Source organism: Lampris incognitus, chromosome 13 (assembly GCF_029633865.1).
Source record: "Lampris incognitus isolate fLamInc1 chromosome 13, fLamInc1.hap2, whole genome shotgun sequence".
Classification (NCBI taxonomy): Eukaryota; Metazoa; Chordata; class Actinopteri; order Lampriformes; family Lampridae; genus Lampris; species Lampris incognitus.
The window spans coordinates 29,690,156-29,708,281 of NC_079223.1; the positions used below are offsets into that span (position 1 = coordinate 29,690,156).

Below are 18,126 nucleotides of genomic sequence, written 5' to 3' on the forward strand. Positions count from 1 at the left end.
AATAAAGACTTGATTCTTCCCTTACCTGGTTGTCCCATCTGCTTTTGGGTCCTTTCCTGATACGTGACATATTCGTCCAGTGTCCTACGTTGGTGGGTGTGTTTGATTTGTTAAGGGGCTGGTTTTTGGGCTTGGGGGAGGCTTTTTCTTTTTCAGTTGTTTATGCACGGTCCCAAATACCTAGCCAGGAAGAAAGGTACGCAAACAATTATAAATTTTATATTAGCTACTGCCAAATTTGCCATCTGGCTGAGCCGTACGAACCGGGCTCGGGTGGTGGGTTGTGTGGACCCTGTGCAGATTCTTAAAGGACTGCTAAAGGCTCGGTTCAGGGTGGAGTATGCCTACTACAAAATGGTAGAAAATTTAGAGGCTTTCAGCCTTAAATAGGCAATAGCGGGAGTATTGTGTTAAGTGGGAGATGATGAAGACCTGGTTTTCTGTTTCTAAATTGTGTAACAAGGGTGAGTCCTGGCTGTATATTTGGTTTATGTTTTATTCTCTTGATTTGTTATATAAATTGTGTAAACACAACATCTATTGTTGCCCGTCTTGGGAGAGAGGTCCCTCCTCTCTTGCTCTCCCTGAGGTTTCTTCCTATTTTTTTCTTCCTGTTAAAGGTTTTTTTTTAGGGAGTTGTTTCTCATCCAATGCGAGGGTGTAAGGACAGGCTGTTGTGTTGCCGTAAAGCCCCCTGAGGCAAATTTGTGTTTGTGATGGTGAGCTACACAAGTAGAGTTGACTTGAGTTTGAAAACTTGTTTGTTGGTATAAATACTTTGTTTTGAACTACTTAATGAGACTTTTTCTGAAACTGTTTTTTTCATTTATGAGCTGGATTACAAGAAGATGAATATGTTTGAATATCAGCTTCTATCAGCTTCTTGGAATATCTGCTTTTTTCTCTCTCTCTCTCTCTCTCTCTTCATTTCACTCTCCTACCTACTCTCTTCCCCTCGAAGGGTGCAGTGACTAGGCGCACCTGCTTCCCTCTCTGTGAACAGAGAAGACATGCTTTTCATTAAAGCACTGAGATGGGTCATCCATCATATCCACCTCCACCTTTGGGACACTGTTCCAACACTACCCTCGCAGTATTAAAGTAAAACTGTCCACTTTTCACCCAGGCTCAGATTCACTCATTAGTAGTGAAGTTCAGAGTATAGTAGACTGTAGCAGTTGTTTATACTCAGTTCACCAGGACCATCACAAGGAAACCAGAGGACCCATGAAGACATAGGGATAAGACACAAACAGAAGGGCTGGCGTTAAACCCAGGACCCTCTGGCTGGGAAAATAGTGTTAAAAACTCATTAGCCCACCAAACCACCCCAATATAAACCCAGGTATGACTGTATCTTGCTCCATTATTTGTAATATCCTTGAGAAAGATTGAATAGCAAAGATGTCCTTAGTTGTTCAATACGTTATCTAGTAGCTCAGTAGGTTGATCAGGGTATTACCACTGTCAGTGTTAGAGGTTTTCCTTTTGTCCGTGTTAAAAATGTAAACAACCTGAGTACTAAATAAAGCATTGGACACACAATAGTGGCCACCAAAAGACATACATACACACATTTAAAAACTTATACAAGTTTTCATGAACAGCAAACATTATTCTTATGTACACTTGTAGGATTTAAATCGCTACTATCACCCCTAATATGAATCCTATAGGGTTTATATATACGTACACACACACACACACACACAATGTATATATATATATGTGTGTATGTGTGTATATATATATATATATATATATATATATATACACATACACACACACTGTTGGAAAATTATTGAGTCTAATGATTCTTGTTACAGTCACTTACTTGCAAATTCTCATACATATATCATATGTATGGTAAGTACACTAAGAGCAGGATTGGTACCATCATTACTTTTCCTACTTTATATTTTATCTTTATGGTTTTACTTTTATGTTGTACTTTTTTGATCATTATTTACTGTATTTCATTGCTGGGAACAACCACAAGAAATTCTTCCACAGCACTGGCTGCAGGCTTTGTAAGTATAAGTGCACATGGTAAATAAACCTGAAAGTTGAACCTGATCCATACAGCCATCACTACAGCGTACCAGCTCGTAGAGACTTCTTCACTGTGATTTATGTACGCAACAGCATAAAGTATATGTACCTTTGGCAGGGCTGGAGTAATCTTTCCGAACATAAACAAATGGATTCAGATGGAGTGGAGATTTGGATCAGAACACTGACTCACTCATACAAGTCCCACCCGCCCTGTTTCCTGTGACTTAGCTGTTCCTACTCCCAGCTACTTTGTTCCACTTTGGAAAAATGACCAGCATTCCTAGGGGTCTCCTCTTCTGAGAACCCAGGTATGTGTGTGTGTGTGCGTGTGTGTGTGTGTGTGTGTGTGTGTGTGTGAGTGTGTGTGTGTATACCAGGTTTTTCTATCTCAATGGGCACATTTGGTCTCCATTAGGATAGAAAAATCTGAAACCACCTACTTTGTGGGGACATTTTATGGGTCCCTATGAGGAAAATTATCCATTTTAGGGTGAGGACTTGATTTTAGGGTTAAGGGATAAGGTTAGAATTAGGATTAGGTTAAGATCAGGGTAAGGGTTAAGGTTAGGCATGTAGTTATAATAGTTAAGGTTAGGGTTAAGGGCTAGGGAATGAATGTAGTCAATGAGGGGTCCCCACAAGTATAGGGTGACGTGGTATTTGTGTGTGTGTCCGTGGGCCTGTGTGCAGTTGTGCGCGTGTGAGAGAGAGAAGTGAAAGTGAATTAGTTACAGACATCCATTTCTCTTTCATCTATCTATCTATCTATCTATCTATCTATCTATCTATCTATCTATCTATCTGCCAGCCTAGTTCTTTGTCTATCCATCTAAATTGGCTATTTCTCTGCTTTTAAAAATGTTTCACTCTCAATTTCATGCAATCGTAAGGCGTAGAAAGAACTGACATTTCCTGATGTCCACATTCATCTCACTTGTACACCTAAATTGCTGGTGGAATTGATCAGCAGTCCTTGAACTTTCGCATGCTAAATGTTGGCTTCTTCTCAAACAGGATCTGGTGGAAGAAGAGCTGTGTTTGGTAGGATTATTCTGAGAATACGGAGGCATCGGGCAGATCAGTAGCGGCTTGTTGGGTAAATATGGCACACCTGAGCCCAGGTAACCAACCAGTCTCCCTGGAGGAGGAGGAGAAGGAAGTCTGCATCAAGATAACATCGAACTGTGCAAATGATTTGGACTGTTGTTTAAAAGCCTGAGGTGGAACAATACAAGTCTGAAATGTATCTGTTTATCTAAAGAATGCTGGGCCTTTTTTTGGGTATAACAAATTATACACAGTGCCCCCCCCCCAAGAGCACCTCTCTATGTGTTTCCCTCCTCCAGCATGTCTGAGCCTATATTAAAGAACCAGTCAGTCCTGAGGGTTGTGTGTTGCAAGGGTGACTTGTCTCTTTCATGTGCAGACACCGCTGGAAGCTTTCTGTAGGCCATGTGAACTCGAAGAACATTTAGTCTGTGTGAGAGGGAAAGAGAGAGAAAAATTGGGTAAAAAAAAGACTGAACGTAAGGGAGAAAGGATAGATGAGAGAGAGAGTGAGATGAGAGAGCGAGAGAGAGTGAGAGAGAAATGATGGGTGCTGGTAGTTTGGTTGGCGATGAGCAATAGTTGATGTCATTTCAGTCCATCCATCTTAACGACAGATGAGAAACTCTCTCCTCCTTGGGGACCCTGGGTCATCGTATATGGAGTGCAGAGAAAATCATGTGTGTGTGTGTGTGTGTTCGCATGGATGACGCTAGCATCAACTGGTGCAAACTTGCACAAAATTTGTCATCGCAGCTTCCTATGTCTGCCATCATGTGGTTGATGTCACAGAGATGAGTCAGAGCTCAGAATGACAGGCCTACTGCTGCTGCTGCTTCAAGCCATCACGCAGGTACACTTACCTCTGCCTTGACTTGATAGCCAGTTAGTGCCATCGGCGGTCATGCTCTGCTGTTATCCACTCAAATTCACGCTGAAGGCTGAATGAAAAGAAAATGACTGGGTGTGCATGAATACATGTTCAGGCACAGTCACTCCAACTCGTAATTGCCCTTTATTATATTCTGATTTGATATGTATAACAAAATTGTAAAATGTAAAGCTGGTACAGACAGGCTTGTGTGTGTGTGTTTGTGTGTGTGTGAGACTACATGAAGTATCCTTTTCTTTATCTAGTACATGCATATGCACATGCACATACACTTACATGGTTTGCAAAAGCAAAGTGGGTAGTTTTTCATTGTCAAGTGTTATATTCAAGGCAGTGGAGTAAATTTTAATTTGAAATTAATAGACAGAGGAGGAGAGACAAATAAACAGAGAGATGCAAGTGTGCGTGTGTGTGTGTGTGTGTGGGGGGGGCAAATTCCTTGACAAAGTGTGGTTGCACTTAGCCAAAACAATAATCCAAGGTTAAAGTAAGGCTGCCAAGTTAAATGTGGTGAAAAAATTGACATTTGGAAAACTCAGTGGAACAGGGCTTAGCGGACAGGATGACTCAGCTGTCGCTCTATGGTTCAGTCTCATCGGATCAGCTCCGCTTTTAACCCACACAAAGTAGCGGATGGGCGGGGTTTTCCACATCAGGACAAATTCAGATGCTGTTATGTGAGCTGTCATTCAAACTTTCAAATTGCTTTCCTCCGACTGTATGTTTTATGTCACAATTTGACCCATCAGGAACTTGAGCTAATGCAAACCTTCAAATGTGTAGCTAATGGTGTTTTACCACATCTTGTTTCCTTTGGATTGTCCTGTTATCCTACCATTTCCAAGAAAATACTTTGAGATAGAGAAGGAAAAAGAGTTTTTTTTTGTTCTTTGTTAAAAATCAACTTCTTGTCTTTAAAGTGCATCGAGGCAATTGGATGTGAATTTTGACATTTTGCTTATGTGTCTTATATGTCTGTTTACACCTCACATTTACACATGCATCTTTTAACTGGATTGTGATTATAAGTCATACTCTCTATAAGTCTTATTAGTCTGCAATACTGGAAAAACTGTGAAATAGACGATAAACACCTGAAGTTTCTAAATCCTTTTCTGACAAGTAGGCCTATGTTACTATATAAAGGACAAACCCCAATTCCAATGAAGTTGGGACATTGTGTAAAACGTAAATAAAAACAGAATACAATGATTTGCAAATCCTTTTCGACCTATATTCAATTGAATACTCTACAAAGACAAGTTATTTAATGTTCAAACTGATAAACTTCATTGTTTTATTCACTCATTTTGAATTTGATGCCTGCAACACATTCCAAAAAAGCTGGGACAGGGGCATGTTTACCACTGTGTTACATCACCTTTCCTTTTAACAATACTCAATAAGCGTTTGGGAACTGAGGACACTAATTGTTGAAGCTTTGTAGGTGGAATTCTTTCCCATTCTTGCTTGATGTACGACTTCAGTTGCTCAACAGTCTGGGGTCTCCGTTGTCGTATTTTGCGCTTCATGATGCGCCACACATTTTCAATGGGAGACAGGTCTGGACTGCAGGCAGGCCAGTCTAGTACCCGCACTCTTTTACTACAAAGCCACGCTGTTGTAACACGTGCTGAATGTGGCTTGGCATTGTCTTGCTGAAATAAGCAGGGACGTCCCTGAAAAAGACGTCGCTTGGATGGCAGCATATGTTGCTCCAAAACCCATATATACCTTTCAGCATTAATGGTGCCTTCACAGATGTGCAAGTTACCCATGATGCCATGGGCACTAACACACCCCCATACCATCACAGATGCTGGCTTTTGAACTTTGCACTGATAACAATCTGGATGGTCCTTTTCCTCTTTAGCCCGGAGGACACGACGTCCATGATTTCCAAAAACAATTTGAAATGTGGACTCATCAGACCACAGCACACGTTTCCACTTTGCGTCAGTCCATCGCAGATGAGCTCGGGCCCAGAGAAGCCGGCAGCGTTTCTGGGTGTTGTTGATATATGGCTTTGGCTTTGCATGGTGGAGTTTTAACTTGCACTTGCAGATGTAGCGACGAACTGTGTTAACTGACGATAGTTTTCCGAAGTGTCCCTGTGCCCACGTGGTAATATCCTTTACAGAATGATGTCGGTTTTTAATGAAGTGCCGCCTGAGGGGTCGAAGGTCATGGGTATTCAATGTTGATTTTCGGCCTTGCCGCTTACGTGCAGAGATTTCTTCGGATTCTCTTAATCTTTTGATGATATTATGGACTGCAGATGATGAAATCCCTAAATTCCTCGCAATTGTATGTTGAGAAATGTTGTTCTTAAACTGTTGGACTATTTGCTCATGCAGTTGTTCACAAAGTGGTGAACCTTGCCCCATCCTTGCTTGTGAACGACTGAGCCTTTCGGGGGTGCTCCTTTTATACCCACTCATGACACTCAACTGTTTCCAATTAACCTGTTCACCTGTGGAATGTTCCAAACAGGTGTTTTTTGAGCATTCCTCAACTTTCCCAGTCTTTTGTTGCCCCTGTCCCAGCTTCTTTGGAACGTGTTGCAGGCATCCAATTCAAAATGAGTGAATATTTGCAAAAAACAATCAAGTTTATCAGTTTGAACATTAAATATCTTGTCTTTGTAGTGTATTCAATTGAATATAGGTCGAAAAGGATTTGCAAATCATTGTATTCTGTTTTTTTTCACGTTTTACGCAATGTCCCAACTTTATTGGAATTGGGGTTTGTAGCTTGCCACCTGTTTCATTGCGTTTATTTCCTTGTATGATGCACACACAAAAGTTTATCTCTGTTTACGAATTTGCTATATGTGGATCTGCAGTGCAACGCATTTACTACACCTTCTAAATAATAGGAAGATATTTGCCTCTAACGTCTCCAAAGCAACTTTGGAGACGTCAGGATGTCAGCATGTCTTGGATGCGTTTAAGCCTGGATTTTAATGTACCTAGGATGCCTATCAAATTGATGGAAATCTTTGAATCAGTGCCTATGTGTTGCTAGTCATCACGTAAAAGCCATATTCTTGATAAAGGTTCTTTGCAGTCATTATGCGCAAGCACGTAATTGCCATGGGGGACCAGTGGACATGTCCCCCCCAATGTACGAAAGAGGGAAATTTGACCCCCCCCCACATAAAAAAAACAAAGCTGTCATCCATTGATACAGGTTCGAGCTCATCAAACTACACTGTCAGTTACCTTTCTGTGTTTAATTACACTCGGTCAAGTGGAGACAGCATTGAGTCTAAGCGTACCTAGTGGCGTGCCACAAAAGAAACAACTCCGCACATGTGTATGTGTGTGCTTGCACACCATCAGGTAAAAAGAGACCACAGAGGAAAAAGTGGCAGACAGAAAGTGGACTGATAAGATAAGGGTTTGAGGTGAGCACCAAGCCATTGTATTACTCCAACAACACTCACATGATATTCTTGGCAGCATGTTGCGTGTTGTATTGAAATGTATTATTTCAGAATTTGTCCAGGGTAAGACAAAAAAAACTTTATATAACTTGGCAAGCAGCCAAATTCCATATTGCTAGCAGTTGTCCTGAGGTTTCTGTCTCTCTTTGGGTTACCTGCTTCATTACACTAACATTGGTAATCCTGGATAACTGGTATCATGAATCTATTCTCACCTGTCTTTGTTAGCAATCTGTTCCCTTTCGGTCGGTACACTCGGTTCAAGTATGGGGTTTGCGCTCTCACAAGACCAGCCTGAAGAACCTTTTTGAAAATGCCTGTCAAGGCCAATGAGGCTGTCGCAGGCAGGGGACGTCCCACCTCCCCCTGAGGCTACAAGTAGGCTCGCGATACCAGACAAGCGTTTAGAGACTGACTTGTGAGTCTAGGCTACAAGAGACCCTGCGCAGCGTCTTCTCCTCAGTCTTCTTGCTGTTATGGTACAGCCGCGGCAAGCACACAGCCGGAACTTGCCACTGCAGTAGCACAACGTGAAATGAAAAAGCGAAATCCGAACAAACACAGAGCTGATATGAAAACAGAGGCGAATAAACTGGCTGCTATGCTTACCGTCACTGCAGCCGTGAGCCGATTCGGGACCCCTCGCGAGGACGTCGCCTCTCAGTGGTCCAAAGAATGCAATCCCAGCTCCCGTGAGCGGCCAGTCCTGTTTGTTGTAGACGGTGTTCAAGTTTTGGTGTGTAGAAACGCTGTTCCTTCCTCTGAGTATGTGTCATACAATCCCCTAACCTGGCGAGATGGCCGGCGGTGGCAAATTATCCATTCCCGCCATACGAATGGACCGGATGTGACATCACACTCATGAAACCTGCTGCGCTGGGATTTGTAGTTTTTTCTTTTAAAAAAAACCTCCCAGGCGTCACACAGCGTACAACACAGTAATAAGCATAGCTGTGGCATCTCATCTTTACAATCAGCTTTGCACAAAAGACAGACCGGGAGGGGAAAGAAAGACCCCAAAACATAGCCATAACAACATCCGTCCCTCCCCCTTATAAGAGAAAACAAAACAAAACAAAAGATACATATACAAAGATTTTTTTTCGCTCTCTCTCACCTTTTTCATAGTAAAGAATTTCATACATTTTCCTAAAATTTCTGGTCTTCCTTCATTAAACCTAGAACTACAAAATTGCCGAATGGAGACCTAAACTACAAGAGTCTTTTAGGGACAAATCTAACACTATACATATCCATCCATCCATTATCCAAGCCGCTTATCCTGATCAGGGCCATGGCATGCTGGAGCACTATATATATATATATATATATACTGTCAGGAAATCTGTTTGGTAGATTATTTCTTTGTTGTAACAATGCTTCTTGGCAATAAATCTTATACCGTTGGAAAGCCTGTTTATTTCCCTTTTAAATGGTGCCACATTTGTAAGGAACATGCATCTGTGGGATGAGCAGTAGAACTGAGTATGTAGGTAGCGCCCATGAAAAATTTGCCAAATCTTCTCTGCCAATGCCAAACAGCTTATTTTGCTGTTGCTTCTGACTCTTGTTTTGAGCTTCTGGTACCTGAGGTGCTGACAATCAGGTGCCTGATATAAGATTTATTACCAAGAAGCACTGTTACAACAAAGAAATAATCTACCAAACACAAATTTCCTTACTTTTTGTGCTAAGTTTATTTATTTATATATATATATATATATATATATATATATATATATATATATATATATATATACACACACATACACACACACACACACACACACACACAAATATTTATATGAAGAGATTAGTCGAAGTTTATCATGATCAGCTGTCTTATCTATGGCACAAAGGCCCATATATAATGACAGTATAGGTAATGAACTCTGTTCAAAGACCGCTAGTCCTATTGGTCATCGCCTAAATAAATTGGTACCCTGTCTTTATGAGAGCAGCTTTCCTTCACCAAACTATCCTGGATACTGCCTGCAAGCTTCACCCTCTGGACCAAGTGTCCGCCATGACATTCAGTTTCCCCGGCAGGTGTTAGATCACGAGGTTGAAGGGTTGTTACACCAAACTCCACCTAGATAGCCTCTGGTTCTTCCCTTTAAACTTCTCAATGAAGACAAGGGGGTTATGGTCTGTATATACCAACAACTCCTTCTAACTACCTACCACATAGAACTCAAAGTGCTCTATGGCTAATACCAGGGATAATGCCTCCTTTTCGATGGTTGAATAGCACTGCTGATGACGGTTCAACTTTTTAGAGTAATAGGCTATGTGCTTCTCTGTTCCTTGCGAATCTGCTTGCAGAAGGACAGCCCCAACTCCTAGGTCTGAAGCATCAGTTGCCAGCCTGAATGGAACAGAGAAATCAGGGGCCTTTAGTACCAGCTCACATGACAAGATAGCTTTCAACTTTTCCACTGCACTCTGATACTCAAGCGTCCACACAAACTTTACGCCTTTCTTCAAGAGGTTGGTTAGGGGAGCTACCACATTGGTGAAGTTGGGTACAAAACGCCGGTAAAATCCACACATCCTGAATAAGCACATTAACTGCCTTTTTATTGTGGGAGTGGGGATATCTGCAATCGCCTGTACCTTAGCTTGTCTAGGTCTCACTGATACTCTCCCTACTAAGTGGCCTAGGTAAGTGACTTGTCCCTTTCCAAACTCGCGCTTGGGGGATTCACAACCAGGCCAGTGGCTTCCAATCTCTCAAAAAGCTGATCAATATGCACAACGTGATCCGTCCATGATGAGCTATACACAACAACATCATCAATGTAGGTTACCACATTGGCTAACCCTGCTGTAATAGTGTTCATTAACCTTTGGAATGTTGTTGGGGCGTTTTTCACGCCGAAGGGTAACACTCGACACAGGTATAACTGATTGGCAGTACAAAAGGCCGGCACCTGCTTTGCTCAGTGAGTTAATGGCACCTGCCAGTATCCTTTTAGAAGATCAAACTTAGATACGAAGCTGGCCTGACCAATTCGATCAATGCAATCGTCTAACCGAGGGATGGGATAAGCAACTGTCTTCGTCACACTATTGACCTTTCTGAAATCGACACATGAGCGCACAGTATTATCTGGCTTAATAACTGGTACCAGCGGAGAACTCCATGTATTTGTCCCCTTCTCAATAGCCCCAATCTCTGACATGTACTGCAGCTCAGCCTTAACAGCACCTTGCCTGTAAGGTGGAATTCGATAAGGGTTCTGCTTAATAGGAGTCACATCCCCTTTATCTACGTCATGGGAGACTAGGTTGGTGAGACTGGGGGTGTCCCTGAATAAACCTGGGTACTTCTTCATAAGTTTCATGATGTCTTGTGCATGTTCAGGCTGTAGGTACCCTAAATGCTGGCTAAGATAGGCTAGTAATCCCGAATTGAGTAAGCAAGCAGATACTGATTCCGGGGGTTCGGGACTGTCTTCCCCCCATCAGGCTCACCACTCTCCACGGTTACTACCAGACACATAGGGCTTTCAGCATCCTAATCAAAGTAGGGTTTGAGCAATTTAATGTGCCACAACCTTGTTTTCTGCCTATGCTCTGGGGTGCTAATGACAGAGTTGCACTCACCTACACGCTTGACCACAGTATAGATGAGTTTTCCTGCCCTTACCTAGGGCACCGGGGTGGGTGCATTGTTCTTCCGGTCTAAACATCCGTTAGCCAGATGTAAACATGCAAGCCTGGATCTGCGATATCTCCTACAACATTAAACATTAAAAATGGACATTAGAAAATCAAAAAATGATTCAGGGACACATTGTGTGGTGCGTGGCTGTACTAATACATGGAAACGCCTGAATGAGTGGTTGGATAGAGTGTGTTGACTTTGAATTTAAAGAAACCACGAAAAACATCTTTGTTTGTTCCCATCACTTCATTGCTAAAAAGCCAACCAAAGAAAACCCTTTCCCTGAACTGTGGCCAAAAAGCCAACCAAAGAAAACCCTTTCCCTGAACTGTGGTAACTAGGTAGCTACTCATTACACCAGAAAAGAAAAGCATAGGGTGGCCCAAATGCGGAATTGGACTGGAATTGCCGCGTAAACTTGTCTATAAGGGCCACAAAATTTTAGCCCTAACTTAGGCTGATTCATTGGCAACAATACCAGCACTTTATCACCCTCTTCAAAGGTGCGCTGTACCGCTTTCTTGTCATACTGCTGTTTCATTTTGCACTTCGCTGCCTGCAGATTCTGCCTAGCCACTGCACAAGCTGAATGTAGTCTATCTTCAAATGTGGCTACAGACTGAAGTGTGTCATTCTGAAGAGTTGACTGGAGCAACCTCTCCTTCATCATCTTGAGTGGTCCTCGGACCTCATGTCCATAGACTAACTCAAATGGACTGAAACCTGTAGACTCATTAGTGGCATCCCTAATGGCAAATGACAGAAAAAGCATAGCCATATCCCAGTCCTCAGGGAACTCCATGCAATAGGCTTTTATCATAGTCTTGAGTGTTTGATGGCACCACTCTATTGCACCCAGAGACTGTGGGTGATAGGCAGATGACATCACCTGCTTAATGCCTACCTGGCAGACAACTTCCTGAAACAGATTTGATGTGAAATTGGTGCCTCGGTCATCCTGAATTTCCTTCCGCAGTCCTACCTGAGAGAAAAACTGTTACAGGGCTTCTACTACGGGTCTGGTTCTGATGCTGCGTAATGGCACTGCCTCTGGAAATCAGGTACCCACATCCATGATTGTGAGTAGGTACTCGTTTCCCTTCTTAGTTCTGAGGAGGGGGCCCACACAAGCAATCATTACCCTGGAAAACAGCTCCTCCATGACCGGAGGGGGACTCAATGGTGCAACCGAAATAGTTTGGTTGGGCTTGCCCACTAGCTGACATGTGTGGGGAGGTTCTACAGTAATTCATCACATCCTTGCATGCATCCGGCCAATAAAAATGTTGCATAACCCTATCTTGTATCTTCTGGACACCAAGATGGCTGGCCCAAGCACTTTTGTGAGCCAAGTGCTTCGCCTCTTTCCTGAAGCTACTGGATAACACCACCGGTGAGAGTACTGTCCTGTGTTCGTCAGCTGGGCGGCGCAGTGGGTGCCACTTTCACATTAGAACATCATGATGTAAATAGTACCCTGTGGCTCCCTCTTGGCTTTCTTCTAACGACATAGCTGTCTTCCTGAGGGCCACTATAGAGGGCTCATTACACCGAGCTTTAACCAGAGCTTTGTGAGTAAACTGACTGCCTTCCTCCATTCCAGCCAACTGAGCCAAAAATGTCTCAGACAGGTCGACAGAGGTTCCTCTACCTGAGCCTCCCACAGCTCCTGGGACCATGACCCAGATCTGGTCACGACACAGGCTGTGAAAACTTCAGGATGCTCTTTCTCTTGTGGTGCTTCACATGGCTGTTCCTGCACAACAGGGGTAACACTTTCACTCTGAACTACCTCTGCTGGCGCAGCTTCAGGGTCACTTGGGTGCACCCGAGTGCCTGCCAGGTCATTACCTAAAAGGAAAATAACACCTTCCACTGGGAGAGTGCTTATAACTCCCACAGCCACTACCTTAGTCAACCAGCTCAGTTTTCACAAAAAAATCTGTGCTGAGGAGCGGGAATGTAACGGTCACCAACCCCCTTGACCACAACTGACACTCCAGAGGCGGTGGACGGTGGTAAATCCAACACTCCTTTCAGAAGTAGTGAATGGGCTGCTCCAGAATCTCCAAGCACCTTAACTGGGACCTCCGGACCATCCCCAGACATTGCAACTGTACCTTGAGATACAAAAACCGTGTAATCTTTTGGTACTTCCTCCTCAGCGGGATCCACAAACTCACTAGTCTCTAGTACTTGAGGTAAAACACTTACACAGGCTACGGGATTACTAGCCTCCTTGTGCTGCAACCTCCCGCAAACAGACTTCTGTGTGGCTAGGTTTTTTTCTTCTTCTTTTTTTTTTATACAATAGAAGCAAAAAACCTTAGTTCGAGGAGGTCGCTCAGCTCTTCTTGACTCAGGAGGAGAGATACGTTCAGACTTAACCCGGACCCACTGGGGTCGGTCAGAAAACTTCTTAAAGCCAGAGGCATTTTTCCCTGCCGCATCAGGATTGCTTCCCTATCTTCTCAGAAAGATCTTCCTCTATCAGACGTGCTACGGTGAGTTAGCTCATACTGGTCGGCTAATGTGGCTGCTTTTCTGAGATCTTTCTCGTCCCGTTCATTAAGATATAGTCGTTCTATGGGCTGGGGCACACACTTTTTAAACTGTTTCATTAGCCCAAGTGCACAGACGCCTTCAAAAGTGGAGTAGAGTGTGTCCATTTTGGGAACCTCAGAACTGCATCTCTGCTCTTCGCAGATGATGTGGTTTTGTTGGCTTCATCAGAACGCGACCTCCAGCATGCACTGGAGCTCTTTGCAGCTGAGTGTGAAATGGATGAGAGTCAGCAACTCCAAGTCTGAGGCCATGGTTCTCTACCGGAAAATGGTGGATTGCCCCCTCCGGGTTGGGGATGAGTTGTTGCCTCAAGTGAAGGAGTTCAAGGATCTCGGGGTCTTGTTCACAACTGAGGGTAGGTTGGAGCGGGAGACTGACAGGCGGATTGGTGCAGCATCAGCAGTGGGACGTTGTATTGGACCGCTGTGGTGAAGAGGGAGCTGAGCCGGAAGGCAAAGCTCTCAATTTACCAGTCAATGTTCGTTCCAACCCTCACCGATGGTCACGAGCTTTGGGTAGTGACCGAAACGGTGAGTTCGCGGATACAAGCAGCTGAAATGAGTTTCCTCCGTAGGGTGTCTGGGCTCAGCCTTAGAGATAGGTTGAGGAGCTCGGACATCTGGAGGGAGCTCGGAGTAGAGTCGCTGCTCCTTCGCGTCGAAAGGAGCCAGTTAAGGTGGTTCGGGCGTCTGATTAGGATGCCTCCTGGGCGCCTTCCTTTGGAGGTTTTCCGGGCACGTCCAACTGAGAGGAGACCCCAGGGTAGACCCAGAACTCGCTGGAGGGCCATCTGTTATGGGAACATATTGGGATCCCCCAGGAGGAGCTGGAGGGCGTTGCTGGGTAGAGGGTCGCCTGGAGTGCCCTACGTAGATTTCTGCCACCGCGACCCGACCCCGGAAAAGCGGCTGATGATGAAATGAGATGAGATGCGATGAGACCTGTGTTAAAGAAACCTCGGTTAAGCAAACAGTTGCACTTAAGCACATAGTTGAATTCAAACACAGCCCCCACACTCATTACCCCTCAATAAATTAGAAAATTCTCAATGAACAGAAAACTTTTGTTAATAAAAGGCCGTTCCTGCTCTACAACATATCCTCAAATGGCAAAAATAAACGAGGAAATGTCCCCTCTTTCGCTTCCAAGCCTAGCCTCCCTAACGTGTCCTGGTCAGTGTTTCAGCTCGCCACCAGAGGGCGCTGCAGTACCATGAATACTCTGCAGATGGGCCACACGGGCCTGCGTGGCCTCGCAGTGGATCATGGGAATTGTAGTTCAGGGCTACGGGCTCCTATCCAAGAAAGTTCCTCCCCTATTCAGAGGCATTGTACATCTATCATGCGCCCCAGTATTAAGGAAGAAAATCCGCTCTCTTCTGGAGAAACAAGCTATACGCGGGGTCCCCATGAATGAAGCTTAGAGCGGTTTTTACAGCCGTTACTTTGTGGTACCGAAAAAGTACGGGGGTCTCCGTCCCATTTTGGACCTGAGGACACTAAATACCTGAGAAAGTTCAAGTTCAAAAATACTGATATTACGCCGCCAGGTAATGGCAGTCAGTGCGTCCGTGGTACTGCTTCACCATTGTGGCGACCCTTTACTGTTCGGAGTTGTTGGCGGAGTCAGTTTAGCGTCCCCCTGCTCTCTGCCAATCACGGGAATGCATGTTATGTCTGTCAGTGTGCGTGCCTGTGGTTGGTGGAGCAAAGGGGGGGGGGGAGTGTGTTTTTTTCGTTGTTGCGCCTCTTAGCGTCCTCTCGACGCAAATTTGAATGGTTTAATAAACCACAAGAACTGGCACGTTACACTATGATGTACACCAAATAAAGGATACCAATTTTCATGTTCCAATATTACCTAAACAAAGACAGTTTCTGTTTTGCCTACAACGGCACAGTGTACTAATAGTACCAAGTTCTGCCATTCGGCTTAGCTCTCTCACTAAGACGTGTGACTAATTCATTTTTTAATTTTTTTTACATGGTGATGGTGGTCGCGTGGCTCGGGTCCTGGGCTGTTCCGGTCGCGTCTGGACATTGCTTGGCATCCTCCTCATCATATTCTTCATATATTTTATAATTCCATTATAATTATGTTATCCTCTTTCAATGCTGTATTCTGTAAATTGTGTAAACACAACATCCATTGAACGTTGTCCATCTTGAGAGAGAGAGAGAGAGAGAGAGAGAGAGAGAGAGAGAGAGAGAGAGAGAGAGAGAGACCCCTCCTCTGTTACTCTCCCCGAGGTTTCTTCCTATTTTTTTCCTCCTCCCTGTTAAAGTTTTTTTTTTTTTAGGGAGTTGTTCTTTATGTGAGGAGGGCAGGATGTTGTGTTGGTGTAAAGCCCCCTGAGGCACATTTACAATCTGTGATATTGGGCTATACAAATAAAATTGACTTGACTTTACTTAGCTATTTTTCCCCATGTTTTCACCAAATGCATCGAAGCAACGCTGGCACCGATTAGAGGCCCGGGAATTCGAACCCTCGACTACCTGGACGATTTACTAATTCTGTTGGACTCGGCATATCAAGCCGATGCCCACACATCCCAGCTGGGAACTCATCTGAGGTCTCCGGGGTTTGTCATAAACCTAAAAACGAGCTGTCTCTTTCCCAGCCAGAAAATTCGTTTTCTCAATCTGGATTTGGATTCAATAGAGAACAGAGCCCAGTTATCATCTCTGAGAGCCACTGCTTTCAACCAATGTCTGTCTCTTTTTCAGCTGCATGACACTGTGCCTCTCCGTCAGTGCCAGCGCCTGCTGGGCTGATGGCCTCTGTGATCCAAGTGGTGCCTGTGGCTTGCTGATGATGAGAAAATTCCACCACTGGGTGGAGACGGAGCTCTCCTCTCATTGGAGAGAGAAGAGGGTGCGAATCACACCTTCGTGCTTGAGGGCTCTGCTCCCATGGACAGATCCAGTGTGTTTGACCGAGGGGCCCCTCTGTGCCTGGTTCTCTCACATGTTCTGGTCACCATGGATGCATCCAAATGGGGCTGGGGAGTGCTCTGCAGGGATGTGAATAGGCATGTGAATAGGACCTGGGCAGACAAGGAGAGGTCATGGCATATCAGTCTGCTGGAACTCTACATGGTGTATCTGTCACTAAGACAATTTAGAGTACGGGTCTGCTGTCGGGACAGCATGTCCTAGTACACTGTGGCAATATATGTGTAGTTGCACACATAAACAAACAAGGGGGTGTGTGCGCTTTCTTCCCCTCTTCTGTCTCACAGACTACTGTTATGGAGCAGCAGTCACCTGCTGTCTCTCAGAGTGATGCACATCCCGGGAATACTGAACACAGGGGCAGACCACCTCTCTAAGGGTTTTCCACTGGCGAGGGAGTACAGGCTGCACCCCTACGTAATGGAACAGATATGGGATCGGTTCGGCAGAGCCACCGTTGATCTGTTCGCCTCAAGAGAAAATGCGCATTGTCCTATGTTCTTCTCGCTACGCGACAGGAGCACACCCCTCGGATTAGATGTGCCTGCTCATCAGTGGTTTCAGTCACTCCTGTACGTGTTTCCTCCGATAGCACTGATCCAGACCAAGCTGGAGCGTGTGGGCATGGGGAGATTAACTAGGATTTTGATCACCCCACGTTGGCCCAAGAAATCATGGTTCACAGAGAACTTTTCTCTTCTGAACAGGAGACCGTGGTGCCTCCCTGTATGCAAAGACCTGCTGTTGCAGGCCAAGGGCCAGATTTGGCAACCGTGACTCGAAATTTGGGATCTGTGGGCCTGGCCCCTGAAAGGGAGAAACTGACAGTGACTGGGTTGCCTGCCAAGGTCATTGACACAATACAGAGCTCCAGAGTAGTGTCCACACAGGGGTTATATATGCTCAAGTGGCGCTTATTCAATGCTTGGTGTCATGAAAGGAATATAATTCCATTCCAGAGCTCTGTGGTGGATATTTTGACATTTCTCCAGGAATTATTGAAAAGAGGCCGTTCCTTTTCCACTATTAATGTCTATCTCTCGGTTATCTCTGCTTGCCATGTGGGATTTGACAGAAAATCCCTTGGCTCTCATCCTCTGGTGATGCGTTTTATGGATGTACAGCATGAAAGGCTGATGCCCAAAACCATGATTCCCCAGTGGGATCTTGCTCTGGTTCTAGATACACTGTGTGATGCGCCTTTTGAGGCACTGCAGTCTGTGGGCATGGATATGCTTTCATATAAGACAGCGTTCTTATTGGCTCTGTGATCAGCGAAATGAACGGGAGCCATCCAGGTGCTCTCTTTTCATCCTTTATGTTTACAGTTTGCGCTGGACAGCTCTAGGGTAACACTGCATCTAAATCCTGCATACACCCCTAAAGAACCTGCCTTGTCATACGGGGCATTATCTGACACCCCCCCCCCCCATTTATTCCCGCTGAGCAATGGCGTCTGCATTACCTATACCCTGTACGTGCACTGCGCGTT

At 44.6% G+C, this 18,126-nt stretch overlaps 1 pseudogene; it reads left to right on the forward strand.

Annotated features, from left to right (window-relative positions):
- Positions 1-16,592: 16,592 nt before the first annotated feature.
- On the forward strand, positions 16,593-17,459 carry LOC130122496 (uncharacterized; annotated as a pseudogene).
- The last annotated feature ends 667 nt before the right edge of the window (positions 17,460-18,126 follow it).